This window comes from Bos taurus, chromosome 11 (assembly GCF_002263795.3).
Source record: "Bos taurus isolate L1 Dominette 01449 registration number 42190680 breed Hereford chromosome 11, ARS-UCD2.0, whole genome shotgun sequence".
Lineage (NCBI taxonomy): Eukaryota > Metazoa > Chordata > Mammalia > Artiodactyla > Bovidae > Bos > Bos taurus.
The window spans coordinates 62,558,748-62,575,267 of NC_037338.1; the positions used below are offsets into that span (position 1 = coordinate 62,558,748).

The 16,520-nt window shown below is 39.3% G+C and overlaps 1 protein-coding gene across 3 annotated transcripts in view; it reads right to left on the bottom strand.

Moving 5' to 3' along the window:
- Nucleotides 1–15,043, bottom strand: part of PELI1 (pellino E3 ubiquitin protein ligase 1) — a 56,554-nt gene extending 41,511 nt beyond the window's left edge. For all 3 annotated transcript variants that reach the window (XM_024998861.2, XM_059891339.1, NM_001078004.1), the window contains 1 exon segment: nt 14,719–15,043. The gene's annotated coding sequence lies outside the window, so the exon portion shown is untranslated.
- Nucleotides 15,044–16,520: the final 1,477 nt, after the last annotated feature.

Genomic DNA, 16,520 nt, shown 5'->3' on the forward strand with positions numbered 1-16,520 from the left:
TTGAGTGCTAACTCTTAAAATGGGAAAGATACTACAAAGTACATCTATTTTCCACTGCCCAACAATCAATCAATCACCCTTCAGGTGGTATAATGATATCTTCATTCCCCTTTTGTAAATACATATAGTTTATGTGTGTCTGATGTAGTTGACTAACCCTCAAACTCAAAAGCTGGGTACATGGCTCTGTCCCAGACAATCAACTTCACATTCCCTTGGCCACAAGGGCAGTGGACGAGTATGAATCCATGAGATACAGTAAGACTTTTGCTGGGACTTCTAGGGAAAAAAGATAGTTAATTTTTTCAGATTAAGGATTTAGGGGCTGAATGGACTAAAGTTATCTTTTGCTCATGCATGGCTGGAGAATAAAGTTAACACTGAGGAAGCAATACTAAGAAACATACAGAAACTGAGTCTTGATGACTTTGAGCCATGGGTGGAGCTATTCTTGATGCTACATCTATCCTGGACCAGTTTACACAAACCCTTATAAATTATCCCCCCAGCCGGCCGCAACTTAAGCCAGTTTCAATGGAGTTTTCTGTCACAATAGAGTCTTAGCTGATATTATAACCATTTTAAGTATTTCCCCAAAGTAAATACACTAGGTCATAGAATTCAGTTCCCAAAACAAGTAAAAACAGACTCTTCCCCATAGATGATTCTGGTTTTTCAAAGTCCACTCCTTTTCAAGAACCTCCTACCCTACCTCCCTATTAAGTTCAAAGGCTATGAAAGACTCTGTATCTTCTGCCTTTATACTGTCTAAACACAAAGTTAAAAAAAAAAAAATTACTGCAAAGGAATAAAAATAAAAAATCAACAGTGGGAAAAAAGAAATAAGTAATGGTGAGGATGGGGGGACAAATCCACTATAGAAACTGTAAATAATAACCAGATAACTATAAAGATATCATTCTGCTAAAATCAAAGTTCTTATTCAAAAAGCAGCAGATAAAATTCAAAGGAAAATTCTTTGGGAAATTGAAATATCTTAGACATCTGAAAACAAACAAATCACTACATAATTTCAAGAGGTTAATCAAAATCATAGAAATTATTAATTTTAAGCATACTATGTGGATACAACATGTTACTGAGCCTCCAAATCATTCTGAAAATTTCAGCAGAGAGAATTTAACAGAATAAGTAAAAGACAATTAAAGTCACTTAAGAGTAATACAGAATTAGGACTTCCACTTTCTAGGGATTTTGGTGACTTAACTGCTAACAAGAAAAGGGAAAAAACAAAAATACACATGAAATAAAATGGAATTAAGATGTATATCCTTGTGTTTCTCATATCTCGGTGGTGGTTTAGTCACTAAGTTATGTCCGACTCTTGCCTACATAGACTGTAGCCCACAGGCTTCTCAGTCCGTGGGATTCTCTAGGCAAGAATACTGGAGTGGATTGCCATTTCCTTCTCCAAGAGATGTTCCTGACCCAGGGATCGAACTCGGATCTCCTGCATTGCAGGCAGATTCTTTACCGATTGAGCTACCAGGGAAGCTCTCTCCTATCTTACTGAAGTGAAATTTTACCTGCATATTTTAGATCTTCTATATTTCAAACACCAGGTGTGAGTGTTGAAGTGAATTATAATTCTCTTATGATCACAATGAGACCATTAATTTAGAGTCTGTGTGCAAAAGGATGAGATAAATTCTTATTGGTTGAGATGAAGTGAAACAGAGTGGTTAAGAGAGTTCTGGAGTCAGACTGTCTATGCTGATGCCTGACACTGTCATTTAATAGGTGTGAGACTTGAACCAATTTCACTGAGGCTCAGTTTATTCTCCTGTAAACTTAAGATAACTAATAAGTAATAATCTTAACATGTATGCAGTGCTTATCATAAGTACCAGGCATATTTTTCAAAGACTTTTACATATTAATTCTTTAATTACTTCTTAAGAGATGTTAATGTTCTTAAGAGACAAATAATAATATCATCTCTGTTTCACAGAGAAGGAAACTGAGACCCAGATCAGTAAATTACTTATAAACATTACAGTGTATTAACTTTTAATCTAACATTACCTATATTACCTATATTACACTTCAATGAGTTGTTATGAGAAAGAAACAAAGTGCCTAGTACAAAGCAGCAGCTCAATAAAGGTTTACTGTTACAGTTCTGATTGTCAACTTCTATTTACTTTAATATTTATTTTGTCAATTATTTTAAAATAATTATTTTAGTATACAAACTATTTCCTGCTAAAGAGAACTTGGGGGGAAATTAGCTGGAAATTAACTTTTTTGAAGGGTAATAACTCATTCTTCAAAAACCTCTACAGTCTAGTATTCTTCAGGTTCCCATTAGTTTGAACACGAGAATCTGAGTTACATTTGAGACATCAATGGAAAACAACTGTATATATAAGTCTGGAGCTTGGGATGGAAATAAAGACCTGGAAATCTTCAACATACAAAAGCAATTACCTAGGAAGAGTACAGAATAAGAGAAGAAAACCTAATCTAAGACTAAGCCTTGTGGAATTCAAAATTTAGGATTCTACAAGATCAGCAGCAGCTTCTGAAAGACATTAAAAAAGCAACAGCATTAAGTACTAGTGTAAGGTATATGGTGTCCCGGAAGTGAAGAAGAATGTTTCAAAAAGCAGGAAGTTTCAACAATATCAAATGCTGCTGAGAAGTCAGGTTATAAACAGTGGAGAAGTGTCACTGGATTTAGCAATCCAGAGATAGTAAGTGATCTCCACAGCTTTTTTCTCCTCTACAAAACCAAATCAGGATGCCAATAAGAATAAACACAGCTTCTGAGTTCTGAGCACCTACTGAACACTTAACACTGTGCTGAGGGCTTTACATATAATTTCTACTCCTTTCAACAACCCTATCTGGAAGGTATTCAAAGGTTTGAGAGGTAAACCGAGTCAACTACATAAGGCTGCTAATCAGTGAGGCAGGAATTTGAATCCAATTTTCTTCAAATCAAAGCCTCTTTCTGTTCTATTATATTACCATACTAACTTGAATGACTGACCACCTATGAAGTTGGTTCTGGAAAGAGAAAAACAGCAAAACTAAAGAAGCTATTAGCCTGAGAAAACAGAGAATGAGTCTAGGAAAACAAGAGGGTTCAAAAAAAACAAGTTTAATGGATGATGTGAAACAGGTGGAAAGAAAGAAGTAAAAATTTAAAGATCCAGCACAAAGAGCCTCATACCATCACAGCACTTTCATAAACCAAACTCGGGTCCTTGGCATACAGTAGTAGCACATCTGGAAGACTGTTAAAAATGCAAAATCTCAAGGTCCATCCAGACTTACTAAATCAGGATATGCACTTAATTATGACCCCCAGATAATTCACACACTGTATTAATGCCCAAGAAGCCCTGGTCTGTTATCATTACATAGATGAAGATATTAACCAGGTTAAAAAGTTTGCAGAGCTAGAACTCAGGCCTCTTCTCTCTCAATTTAGGATACATTCTGCTTTGTTATGTGCCCTCCAAACAGACACAACATTTCTATGAACTTCACTAACCTGAGGTTTTTGCCACAGAAACACTTAGGAGTTAGAATGAGTCAATCAAGTTATCATTGACCATTGTGACTTGTTCCACTTCACTTGGAAATTTAAGTGTACCCATGAATTTTCTCCAATCATTTTTTCTTAATAGTGTAACATACCTTAGTCCATTCGGGTTGCTATAACAGAATACCATAGACTGGATGGCTTATCAATAACAGAGATTTATTTCTCACAGTTCTGGAGACAAAGAAGTACAAGACTAAAGCACTGGCAGATCTGATGTCAGGTGAGGGCCCACCTAACATTTCCTCATTCACAAATCTTTTTGCCATGTCCTCACATGATAGAAGGAGAAGGCGATGGCACCCCACTCCAGTACTCTTGCCTGGAAAATCCCATGGATGGAGGAGCCTGGTAGGCTGCAGTCCATGGGGTCACTAAGAGTCAGACACAACTGAGCGACTTCACTTTCACTTTTCACTTTCATGCACTGGAGAAGGAAATGGGGACCCACTCCAGTGTTCTTGCCTGGAGAATCCCAGGGACGGTGGGCTACCGGTCTATGGGGTCGCACAGAGTCGGACACGACTGAAGCGACTTAGCAGCAGCAGCAGCAGCACGTGATAGAAGGAGCGAGAAATCCCTCCAGGGTCATTTACAATGTACTGATCTCACTCAGGAGGGCTCTGCCCTCATGACCTAAATACATCCCAAGGGCCCTACCTCCAAACACTGTCATATTGTGGATGAGGTCTCTACACATGCATTTTGGGCAGGTATAAACATCAGTCTACAGTCCTGTGTGAAATATACACATGCTATCCCTGACTACAAAGAATAAGAATGCTTAAATGTACCTAGTGAGTTTCAACCCTGACGCTCATGTGAAAACAGACAGTAAAGACTGGGAGAGGGAGATGGTCTATGGGAAGTCATGGAATCACGGAGTTAGAAGGGACCTTATAAGGCTGAGATGACAGATTTCATCTAGAATGCCAACCATATAGGTGCTGACAGTGCTGTACCAAAAAGGAGTCTAGGGCCATTTGGGGGTTAGCTATTAGTTTTATCTGCCATGGGTTGGTTCCAAAGAGGGCTCTCATAGAGTTCCTGACCTTCCTTGTAAAGAAAAGGAAGCTAAGACATTAAGTGAAATACGTGAGGTACATCCCAAATAAATGGACCAGAACTCTACGTCTCTTGACTCCTGAATTAAGAGATGTTCTTATCCTGAACCATACTGCTTCTCCTTTTGGATACATTTATTAAAAATAGTAAATCATTTTCATGTAGTAGATAATAAAAATCAAACCAATTAAAATTTAACTGGGAATAAACAAGTCCTTGAAATTTACAAGTCCTATGATAAAGACTTAGATGAAAGTGCATTCAAAGATTTAAATGAAGCCCACAACCTCTAAGTTGTATCACTGTGATCCATGAATGATCTCTGACTCAGATTGTTTTCTGACAATTTTACTTCATGGTGAGTGTTTCCATGTGACAATTCTTCTTTAGAATTTAGCCATGATGACTCAGGGCACCTAGGTGCTATGAAGGCGCTTTCAATTTAAGAGGTAGGAGGAGAATGAGGGGGCATATTGAATTGTTAACAGCCTACTCAGCTTGGAAAAGCAGCAAATCCTTTTTGGAAGCCATTTAAAAGACAGCCTCAGGAGGCAAATTCTGGTGAAAGCCTTAAAAAGATTGGTCTTTAAGAGCTCAACTATCTGCAGATAAACCAGTGTGCCATTTCTAAAAGTGATACAATCAAGAAGCTTCAGAAAATGGGATTTACTTTCTGTTGAGGAAATGTCCATGATGAAATTTAAAAAGATCTGGGACCACTGACATCACAGATCTGCTCTCTGCTGATCAGTTTAAGAGTCTACCTCAAAATTCACAGCCTTTCAGTGACCTGACAGGACTAATTCAGAGACTGAATCTTCCTACTTTAAACAAAAATTACAATAAAGCAGTAAGTAAATTTGAAAAGCTTTCAGATACATGAAGTCTGTCTATAGGACGGTGGTTTCTAATTAGCAGCTCGTACTTTATAAAACACACACAATTCACACATTTTCTCATGAATGATAAACTTAACTAGTTTTGTAATTTGGGTGTTTTAGTCCTTTGGTACATTTAAAGTATGGTAGTGAGAGACAATCTGAAGAAAAATCCATTATGTTAACTGTAGTCTAAAATTAAAGAAAATCAGCTTTCAGTGTTTCCAGTACATGCAGTTCATTAAATCTGGTGTAAACCCACAGGAACACTAAGTACCGTGGATAGTATCTGCCAAGAACCAGGAGTACAACTCTAAGGTTCAGAAGAACCACACACCTCCAATTGTTTTCGCTTATCGTTAAAAAGTAAAATTAAACTGAACTGTGCCTTCTGAAGGTTAAGGCAACTGATAGATACCTTGAACACTACAACTAGCAGAAAAATCAGGGCCAGTCACCTTATAATTCACTCTATGGACAGAAGTTATAAAGGACTTCATCACATTACTGATCTTTTTCTCCTTTCCTCTCCACTGTCAGAAAACAGCTCAACGGAAGTCCAGACAGTTTTTCCCCAAGGCTATTTACGATTATTATTACAGTGAAGTTCTTGATTGTTTGACATTTTCAGAAAAGACAACAACATACACCAAAAGCTGAAAACAGCTTTTGAAAATCCAGTAGGCTAGCTGAGGTATAGATTGTGGATGGATGCAGGATTAACTTATGAGGCTGAGTTTATTACTATTTCCTACATTACTCAGTTCAAAAAGTATTCCATCCTATTAGGTCAGTTATCTCTGAGTGCCAGCTGACACAATACACTATCTCTCCACTACAACACACACCATAAAAACGGCAAAAAAAGATAAAAAGCAGCTAACTAGGTAAGACACACAGGAAAAGTACTACACTTGCCATCTGCATGTCACTTCTTTTAGGCCCTGAATTCATTCCGAATCCACTTTCTAAGTATAAAAATGGCAGAAAATAACGTGGAAGAGCAATGGGCTCTACTAAAGCTAGCGAAGGAAGATAAACAGAGCCAGCCAGTGGCAGAGAAGAAGATGAGCGTGAAACAGAGATGAAGTCAGAGGTGGAATATGAGTATTTGCAACGCACAAGGTGAATAGAATAACCTGGAACCTGATGCTGCAACCATCAACAGAGCTTAAGTAATAGACTGAATTTTCATATAATTCTATAAACTATTGTTAATCACCATCATCATTATTCACTCCAAATGAAATACAGGCTTTATCATGGTCATAATGTTCAAGTCAATGTGAAATATAACACGGCCCTTTTGCAAAGCAACTTTTTTCCTTAAAAGAGAAGCTGTATTCTTATTACTACTCTCTACTGCATTTATAAGTTTGAATCTTAGCTCATTAGGTCACAGACACTTAAGTAGATCCAAGTTACTAGGGCTTTCTGGTCATGGTTACTATTTTGTGAGAGATGATTTTTTTCTTTCCTTCTTTCTCCTGCTCTCTCCCTTTTCCCTCTTTCTCTTTCTCCTCCTTCATAAGTTATTTATTCCACAAAAAGTGGAAATGAGAAAACAGCTTCATAATCCTACCACCAAATCAAAAGACTGCCTGTTATTTCAAGTATAGTCACCTCTTAGAATTTCAAAGTCCTTTCCAAAAAACTACCACCACTTTTATTTCACAGGTGAATCAGACAGTTTGTTAAAGACTTCCACAGTTAGTGGAAAGCCCAAAAATTAAACATGGCCTATGTTCCATGCTCAAAGGACAGTGTTTAAAACACATTAAATAATCCAGCCAAGCAGCTTAATCCTAATAGTATGTGCAGTATATGAAGAAAGGATCTGGCTATCTACCTATCTATCCACCAAAAGGACAAAAACTCTTGAGTGAATTAAAGAACTAGATACCTAACAATTTTCTGAAAAATAGGAATCTTGGTTAAAGTATTTCTTATACAGTTATGTATTTATGTGCTTAGTGGTCACTGTTAGTAATCTACTATATAATAAAATTTCATAATTTCTACTTAATTCCATTAATTTCTATGTTTGTTGCTATTGTTCAGTTGCTAAGTCATGTCTGACTCTTTGCGAACCCATGGACTGTAGCACACCGGGTTTCCCTGTCCCTATCTTCTGGAGTTTGCTCAAACTTATATCCATTGAGTTTGGTGATGCTATCTAGCCATCTTATCCTCTGCCACCCTGTTCCCCATTTGCCTTCACTCTTTCCCAGCATGGGGGTCTCTTCCAATGAGTCGGCTCTTCCCATCAGGTGGTCAAAGTATTGGAGCCTCAGCTTCAGCTTCATTCCTTCAGGGTTGATTTCCTTTGGGATTGACTAGTTTGATCTCTTTGCAGAGATCTACGTATCATATTTTTGGTTAAAGAAAATATTGTGCCTTCTTATTATGCATAATTGACTGGAAAAAGGATGTTTTCTTTATTCAGTGTTACTAAAAAGCATTCAAATGTTAAGTTTCTCAGGTTGAAAAACATTCCTATTAAAAAAATGAACTAGTATAAAAATTTTCAAAACTAATAATCTTTACATCTACATTGTCCTATAAGTAGATAACTAAAAAAACTCCTATTGATGGAGTTTTTTTTTTCGGGGAAGGGGAGCTTTCAAACACTTGGAGGATGGGGGGGGGTCTGATTTTTCTGTAATTTTAATACAGATTTAAAAAGAGCTCTTCGTGGGAAATCAGCATGTTCTTAAAACAACTACTAATCTGAGATTTGAAACATGAACCTAAGAAGACCTGAAAGCCAGATTCCTAACACTAAACGCATGCTAGTCTTTCAATTCCAAATGTATGCCATAGCAACAAGAAAGTTATATAGTTTCATTATGATGATAAATGCCATCTCTTCCATTTTGGATCAATGACACAAAACTTATCAGCAATGACTGTTTCAAATACTTAAGTATTAAGAAATATGCATGGTCTTGTGTGTATACGTGTTTTCATGTATGAGACAGAACTTAAATATCCAAATGAGTATAGTCTCTCCCATGTTAGTCATTCTCACAGGTTATATCCTTATTCTAAATGATGCTACAACTGTCTAGGACATTATTAAAACTCCTCTTCAGTCTATGAGTAGATCTGATTTTCAGAAACAATCATGGCCTTCTCAGAGTAGATCTGATATTCACAAATAGCCTGAAGTTATTTCCTATTTTCTTTCTGTTAAAATCCTTTCTGAGTCATATCTGATAAATAAAATGAGATACCATGTAGCTAATACCCCCTTTTTCCTTAAAAACAAGGAGTAAATAGAAAGTAATGAGCTATTTTCATGTGTGGCTCTTAAACTGGTTAGAAGGCAATTTTTTTAAAGTTCCAAAAATATTTGAGTAATGCTAGTATTGTTGATGGAGAAGGAAATGGCAACCCACTCCAGTACTCCAGTACTCTTGCCTAGAGTGTCCTGTGGACGGAGGAGCATGGTGGGCTGCCATCTATGGGGTTGCACAGAGTCAGACACGACTGAAGCAACTTAGCATGCATGCATACTTTGGAGAAGGAAATGGCAACCCACTCCAATATTCTTGCCTGGAGAATCTCAGGGACGGAGGAGCCTGGTGGGCTGCCATCTACAGGGTCGCACAGAGTTGGACATGACTGAAGCGACTTAGCAGCAGCAGCAGCAGTATTGTTGAAATAAGTGCAGAGCTTCCAGGGTGGCTAAAGACTTATTTTAGGTAAGTGTATAAAATAAATATCCTTACTCTAAAGGAAGGATGAACAACCAAGTCCTATACTAGTTGGTCTCGTCTACCCTCCATTTACATTTCTGACTGCTGCTGCTGCTGCTAAGTTGCTTCAGTCGTGCCTGACTCTTTGCCACCCTAAAGCCTATAGCCCACCAGACACTTCTGTCCATGGGATTCTCTAGGCAAGAATATTGAAATGGGTTGCCATGCCCTCCTCCAGGGCATCTCCCTGACCCAGGCACTGAAACCATGTCTCTTAAGTCTCCTGCATTGGCAGGTGGGTTCTTTACCACTAGTGCCACCTGAGAAGCCCCGTATTTCTGACTATCCCCTGCTATTCTCTCTCACTCTAACCCAGACACACTGATTTTCTTGTCATTTCTTGCCTTCCAATCAAACTTCAACCTCAGGGTCACTATAATTGCTCTTCCCTCCACCTGGAATGTCCTGCCCCAAAGTTAGCTCCAAGGCTTTTTGCTCTCAACTCCTTCAGGTTTTTACTCAGATAATTACTACCTCCACACTCCCATCCCATATATCCCCTCTTCTCCCTTTCTGCTTTGTGTGTGTGTGTGTGTGTGTGTGTGTGTGTGTGTGTGTAAAACTGTTAATTACAGAAATTTTCAAACATACACAGAAGTAGAAAGTAAGAAATCTCATGTATCCATTATCCAGTTTCAACAACTTTCAATACGTGGCCAATACTGTTTCATCTATGCTCCTCTCCCCTTCCAATTATTTTAAAGTAAAAACTTTGGATATCATATTTTAATTCATAAGTATATATCTCCAAAAGGTAAGGCTCTTGTTTTAAAACTACATTACATGTTCAATACATTATACCCTAAAAACAATTCCTTTTTATTAAATATCCCAATGTCCAAATTTCCCAAATTTTTTATCAATGTCTTTTACAGTTAGTTTGCTCAAAGCAGGATCTAAGGACCATACAATGCATTTGATGGATATGACCCTTGAGTTGCTTTTAAAGTTATATTACCCCTCCCTCTCTGATTTCTTGCTATTTATTTCTTAAAAGAATCCAGGTCATTTGTCATTAAAACACAAAATATTTTACTTATTTTATTGTCTGTGTCCCTACTAAAATGTAAACACCATAAGGCAGAGATTTTAGTTTGTGTGCTATTAGCATTTAGACCAATGCCTGACACATAAAAGGCATCCAAAAAACACTAAATGAATGTTTGGCATTCATGCCAAAAGTGCACAGCAGAAATTGCTAATCACAGCACTCTGCCCTGCTGAGTCTGAACCAGGACTCCATGTTTTCTACATGGCACTCCAGGCAGTACCACCAGGCAATCAGATTTGGTACCCAAGTTGAAATCTACTAGCTATATCCGCCACCTTTAAAGTAAGTAAATTTCTTATTTCCAAAATAGATTCAATGAACCTTGTATTTTGAAATTTAGCTGAAGCTTAGCATAATAAATTACTGACTGTATTTCTTGTCAAGTATGTTTCAATATTTCTTAGCTCATTTTAGACAATTTAGAGGGAAAAGCAAATTGTAGCCAAAAAATTAATAGGAAAAACTGCAGAACATGGTGGGAAACTAAGCGGGGGTACTACATACTTTTAGAAGTAGCAACATCCCTAGAGGTACGTTATAAAATAAAAGATCAGCAATAAACACCTCAAAAAGGAAGGAAGGAAGTAAATTACATGTGTATTCAATTAAAAACTTTTTTTTTAACTACATGGATGGTCATGATTAACTGGGGGATGACAAATGTCAGGATTTTCTCATAGGCACCAGCAACATATTCTATTTTCTGTAAATGGTATTTTGAAGTGTAAAAAAGTATTACGGGGGTGATATAAGGAGTAATTGTAGAACTCTATTTCTCTGAAATGGAGTTTATCGTAGCAAAATATCTAAAACATGTACAACATTCTGAAAAAAATAACCAGGTCTTCTTAGACTCATTTGCAATTCAGTTCTTTTAAAGTACCTGATGAAGCTCTTTCCCTTTGAGTTTATTTCTGAAGAAAGCTATGCTAATTGAAGGGCTTCAATCAGATGTTCATGTTTCAATTAGTTACCTCTATTCAAAATGAAATAAATTCTTTGACTCAAGAAATCTTGTGCTTTCTCTTTATCTTGCAAATTCATTCAGCAAAAACAAAAACTATGTAAGACTTCCTACGTGCAATTATTTTCAACCTCTGGAAGGAACAATTATTAGAATTGCTCTTTTGAGAGAATATATATATATATATATATATATATAAAAGCTAGTGGTACAACCTGAAATTATATCTAGTTCTTTCAGTGTCCAGTATTTCTTGCACTGAGGTTCCTACACATTAGTCTGGGGGAAACTGTTCTCTAACAGAGGTCGAACTCTATCAAAGAAAAACAATAAACCCCCCTTACCATGTGTGTAAAAAAAAAAAACAAAACCTCCCAACAACTCAAATCCCTTGAAGGAATGATTTCTATTTACATTTCCTATGTGATATATTTAGAGAGAATCTGGAAAACAAGGCTAGTGATCTATAAACAGAAAGTGCTAAGTGGAATTCACTGTTTACTGACTTTAGCTAGAATTTTGTCCCTTACATACTGTTGCCGGGAATCTGTATTATTGTACTCTTTAAAAATATCTTCATCGGGTTTCCTTCATTCTACCGATTTTCTTTCTTCTTTCTACTGGCTTTTACATTTTTTTATTCTCCTCAATTAAAAGACACAAATGCAACTTCATGGAACAGCATGATTTTTCCAAAGAAACTTCTAGCACCACCTCTCAGTGCCATCATGTGCTTGTCATTATGTTTTCATATATACAATTACAACAGATGTAACAAAATAATCCATATAAGTTTTCCTGATTCAATAAATATGAGAAAAGGTCTCTACTGATGTGCCATGATTAAGGCATATTATGTGAGAATGTTAGTTTTCAAACTCGTCCAGATTAAAATCTCTTTTTAGCTACAGAAGCTTCTGTCTGTAAACAGTTCTTCACAGAGCATGACTACTACAGTCCTTATCATCTGACCTACTGGACAACCACAATAAGGCATATTCTGAATTCACAGAACTCTTCATATAGAAGTGACATTTTGACAACCTGAAAGGAAGCTGAAACAAAGACGGATGGAAGCACATTTACGCCTCCCCTTGAAACTTGGCTCAGCAGCAGTTAGCATACTAGACTCAGTTCCCTGCCCTGTACTTTTTCAGTCATTTCCTTTAAGGGGTTCCAAAGAAACTAGGAAAACCTGCAATGCCAGGCTTTTGACAGTCAACACTAACTTCTGCCTTTGGACTCCAGTGACTGAGCAGACATTGTGTTAGTAGCTTTCTTAAAGTACAAATAAATGCCTTTGGTAAATCTGGGTTGTAAATGATGCAGAGAAAGTTCAACTTAACCAACTGTAAGGTCACTTCAATGAAAATATTAAGGAGAGCACAGATTTCTCCCTGCCCCCAAATCTTCCACAAAGAGACAATTCCCAGGATCTCTTTTTCTTTTTTAAAGTCAATAAATACCACTATTATACGACAGCACTTTGGTATTATTAATAAAAATCTAGGTGACAGTTTTCTCTTTCAAAGTCTTAAATGTATTAGATTTAGTATTATAACCACTACACTACATGCATCTTTCCATACACTTAACTGTTCTATTTTCCAACTGTTTGTTTTAAAGTCAAGATCTCTTTCAAGATACTACAGGAAGAGAACAGGTTAGAAGACTGGGGGAAAATATCAAAATAAGAACATCTTTCCCTTTTCTGATGGAATCACCACAATCTAAAATCTAGGGGCAACTATAAAACACAAAATTAAATTGAAAAGAGTTACAGATAAGAAAAAGTCTTGTTACTACAGTTCTGATCATTATTCACCTCAGAAATGATGCTTGATTTAAATTTGCAGTACCTTCTAGTTTGGGTCAACTACCAAAATAAACTTGTCCTCAGAATTATCTTCCTCCACAAGAGGTTGTTGGTGCAAGTGAAAAACATAAGGAATTTGTATGCTGTATTTGTACAAGAAGGACAATGTTTTGAAAGCTATAAATCTGATCACTCTGAGAAAACATTTTCTCTTTGTTAGTTACAAAGAAAACGCCATAAATTGAAACAAGAACTGGAGAAACTGAACCTTCTCCACAATTCAGAAATTTAAATTCACACTACTATGCAAAGTAAATAACAACAAAAACACTAGCCTTTCTGCTCAATTATGAAGGTAACACATACACAATGTAGAAAAAGACAAAGCCAGTTCTTAAACAAAAGATCAGCTGCTATGAAAACAAAATAACATTCTGCAGACTAAGAGAAGTACATCGTCTTTGAACCAAAACAAATAGATGACCTTTTCGTATATTTAAACCTTCAGTTCTTAGCACAACCAGCACCTTGTGGATAAAGCGCTCACTCAATTATCTGATGACTAAACGATGGGAAGGCTGTTGGTGCTATTAAAACCAAGACACATTTCCTTGTGTGCAGTGATTAAAATCTGTGAAGCCTACGTTAAAAAGTCTCTGTCCTCCCACCCCCATCCCTGCTCGTCTGCCTTGTAAGAAACCTACATGTACAAAAAATAAAAGTAGATGGGTGAGGTGAGTTTATGATCACAGTATTTTCCCCACTCCGGGCATTTTTCAATTGACTTTTGAGGTTTTAAAATGCAAATACTATGTAAGAAGAGTTATTGTTTGAACTACCTAACAAGTACCTCGACCTCTTTTAGACTTTAGTTAGCCTGTAAGTAAAAGGAACATCTTTAACTTTTCCACGGGGCACTGGAGAACGAGTTCTTACTTATAAATGCTTTCAGGTCTTCAGACACCAGGTGCGCTGGAGGAGCAAGCGTATCCATCAATTAGAGAGCTCTTCTGAACCTCAGTTTACCCACTTACAGAAACGGGCTTATTAACTTGTTTCGTCGGGGCCCCGGAGGTGTAATTAATCAATGTTTTTAAGTGCTCTGAGATCCAAAGATGAAAGGAAACGCAAGGGACACGCAGAGATGATGACAATAATCATAATAAAAAGAATGACTAACTTGGAAGTCTGTGTTATGTAAGGAAAGGAAAAAGAAGTTATCAGTTTCGCACAAACAAAAGAAAAGCCCATCACCCCTTTTGTTTCCCTTTGGTTTCGGTCTCGCTCCCAGCCCCCGCGGAGCTCCCCTCCGGCAGCTGGCGACCCTGCGCCGGGCGCGGGGCTCGGACTTGGCCACCCTCGCGCCCGCTCCCAGGCAGAGGGGGAGGGCGCGCCGGGCAGGCTCCGGACAAAGGCGCTTCCTCCTGCGAGGGCGCGGGATGCCGGCGCCGCAAACTCCGCTCCCGGCCGCCTCCGGCGCGGGGCCGCGCAGGCGGGCGGGGAGAGCCCGCCGACCGGCCGCCCCGGTAAGCCGCTGAGGAAGTTGCGCGCCTGCCTGGCCCGCACCCCTCGGCGGCCCCGCCACGACCCCTCCTGCGGCCACACTCACCGGACAATTGCTGGTGGCCGGAATCCCAGCACGGCCCCGAGACCCGGAGCGAGGGGGGAGAAGTGTGCGTGCGCGGGCAGCGCGAGCAGACAGCCCGGCGTTCCGCCGCCGCCTTGCTCGCCAGCCGGCCGAGCCCAGCGAGGGGAAGTTGGCCGCGGAGCCGAACGCTGGAGAAGCCGCGGGCGGAGGAATAGCCACGGATCCGCCTTGTGATGCGCTCCGGGAGGGCTCGAGGCAAATCCGAACGCGCGGCGAGGCTGGTGCTGCTGCTGGAGGCGGCGGCGGCGGCGGCGCCCCCCGACGGTTCCACCGCCTCTGGGTCTCTGACCCACGCTCGGAGGGAGGGGAGGGGACTACCGGGAGGGCGGGACTGGAGGGAGGGGACAGGGCAGGGCCACAGCGGGAGGCGGTGCGCCGACGCCGAGCGGTCTCTTGGGAGTTGTAGTTCTCCTCAAGAAAAAAGATGTACATTGTTGTTGAGGACGCGTCTGCGTTCGCTCTGCACTGCGCATGCTCGGAAGGGAGGCTCGGCCCTACTGTTACTATGGTCACCGACACACTAAGGAAGGGAACGTGTTAAGCGAGGCTGCTGACTGAACAAGGGCCTCCTTGTATTATGGTACTGTTAGGGATCCCACTTTTGGCTAGTCCTTCTACTTCGCTCCACCCCCAGCTTCTAGCCTCATCACGCCAAGTGCCCAGTGAAATCTGACTTCCTCACCATATCTCCTTGGTCTTCCCTGCTGCTTAATTTTATCCCATAAATTCGGGATCACAAATACCCATTTCCCTCCCCTCCCGCAAATGTATCCTCTCTGCCTTAAATTTAAGGTTGTTTGTTTGTTTTTTAACCTAAGACTTGTAGAAAGGTGTTAGTCATTCAGTCATGTCGGAGTCCTTGTGACCCCAAGGACTGTAGCCCCTTCAGGCTCCTTGGGATTCTCCAGGCAAGAATACTGGATTGGGTAGCCTGTCCCTTCTCCAGGGGATCTTCCTGACCCAGAGGTGGAATCCAGGGCTTCTGCATTGCAGATTCTTTACCATCCGAGCCACCAGTTGCTTCCGATATCTTAATTAATTAGGTTATAAAAGGGTTAGGAACATCACCACTGTCAGATTCCCATCATTTCTTCACGCAGTCACATCCAACTTTAAGGCCAGCAAAGGTAAAGCTCAAGGTTAAGATCACTATATCTTACTTCATCCATGTTAAAAAATTTCTTAAATTTTAAGGCCTACAATTTTCAAGAAATACAAATTTTATGAAGTAGAAGTTCAAAAGACAAGTGGAAAGTTGAAAATTGTTTGCTGTATGTACATTGACCAACTTTCATTTGGCAATAAGAGAAGTCTGAACCAAGGTCTGAGTATGCTTTTGGGCTGGTCAGCTAAGTCTACGCCCATGTGGGACAGCCAGGTGTGAAGAGATGGTGGAGGAGGTCGGTGCAAGGCAGGACATGTTACTGGATTCCAGAGAACTAAAGGCAACCTGTCCCAAGATCTTTTGTTTTCCTTCTCTGCCTACCTAGAACCCCATACTCTGGAAGAAAAGGACTAATGTTTAGAAATCAGAAACACAGGAAAAGCTGCGGTTTTCAGGTAGAGAGTTTCAAGGTCAAGGATCCTTGTGTTTGCAGACCCCATAATTAATATTCAAAAAACAGTTATTGAGTATAGTATGTCTCAGGTACTTCTTCAGTTCCCAGAAATACAGATGCAGGAGTGTAAAAGAAATATTTATTGTTTTCAAAGTGCTTACTGTGCAGAGGAAGAGCCAGGTAAATAAACAAACTGCAATAAAT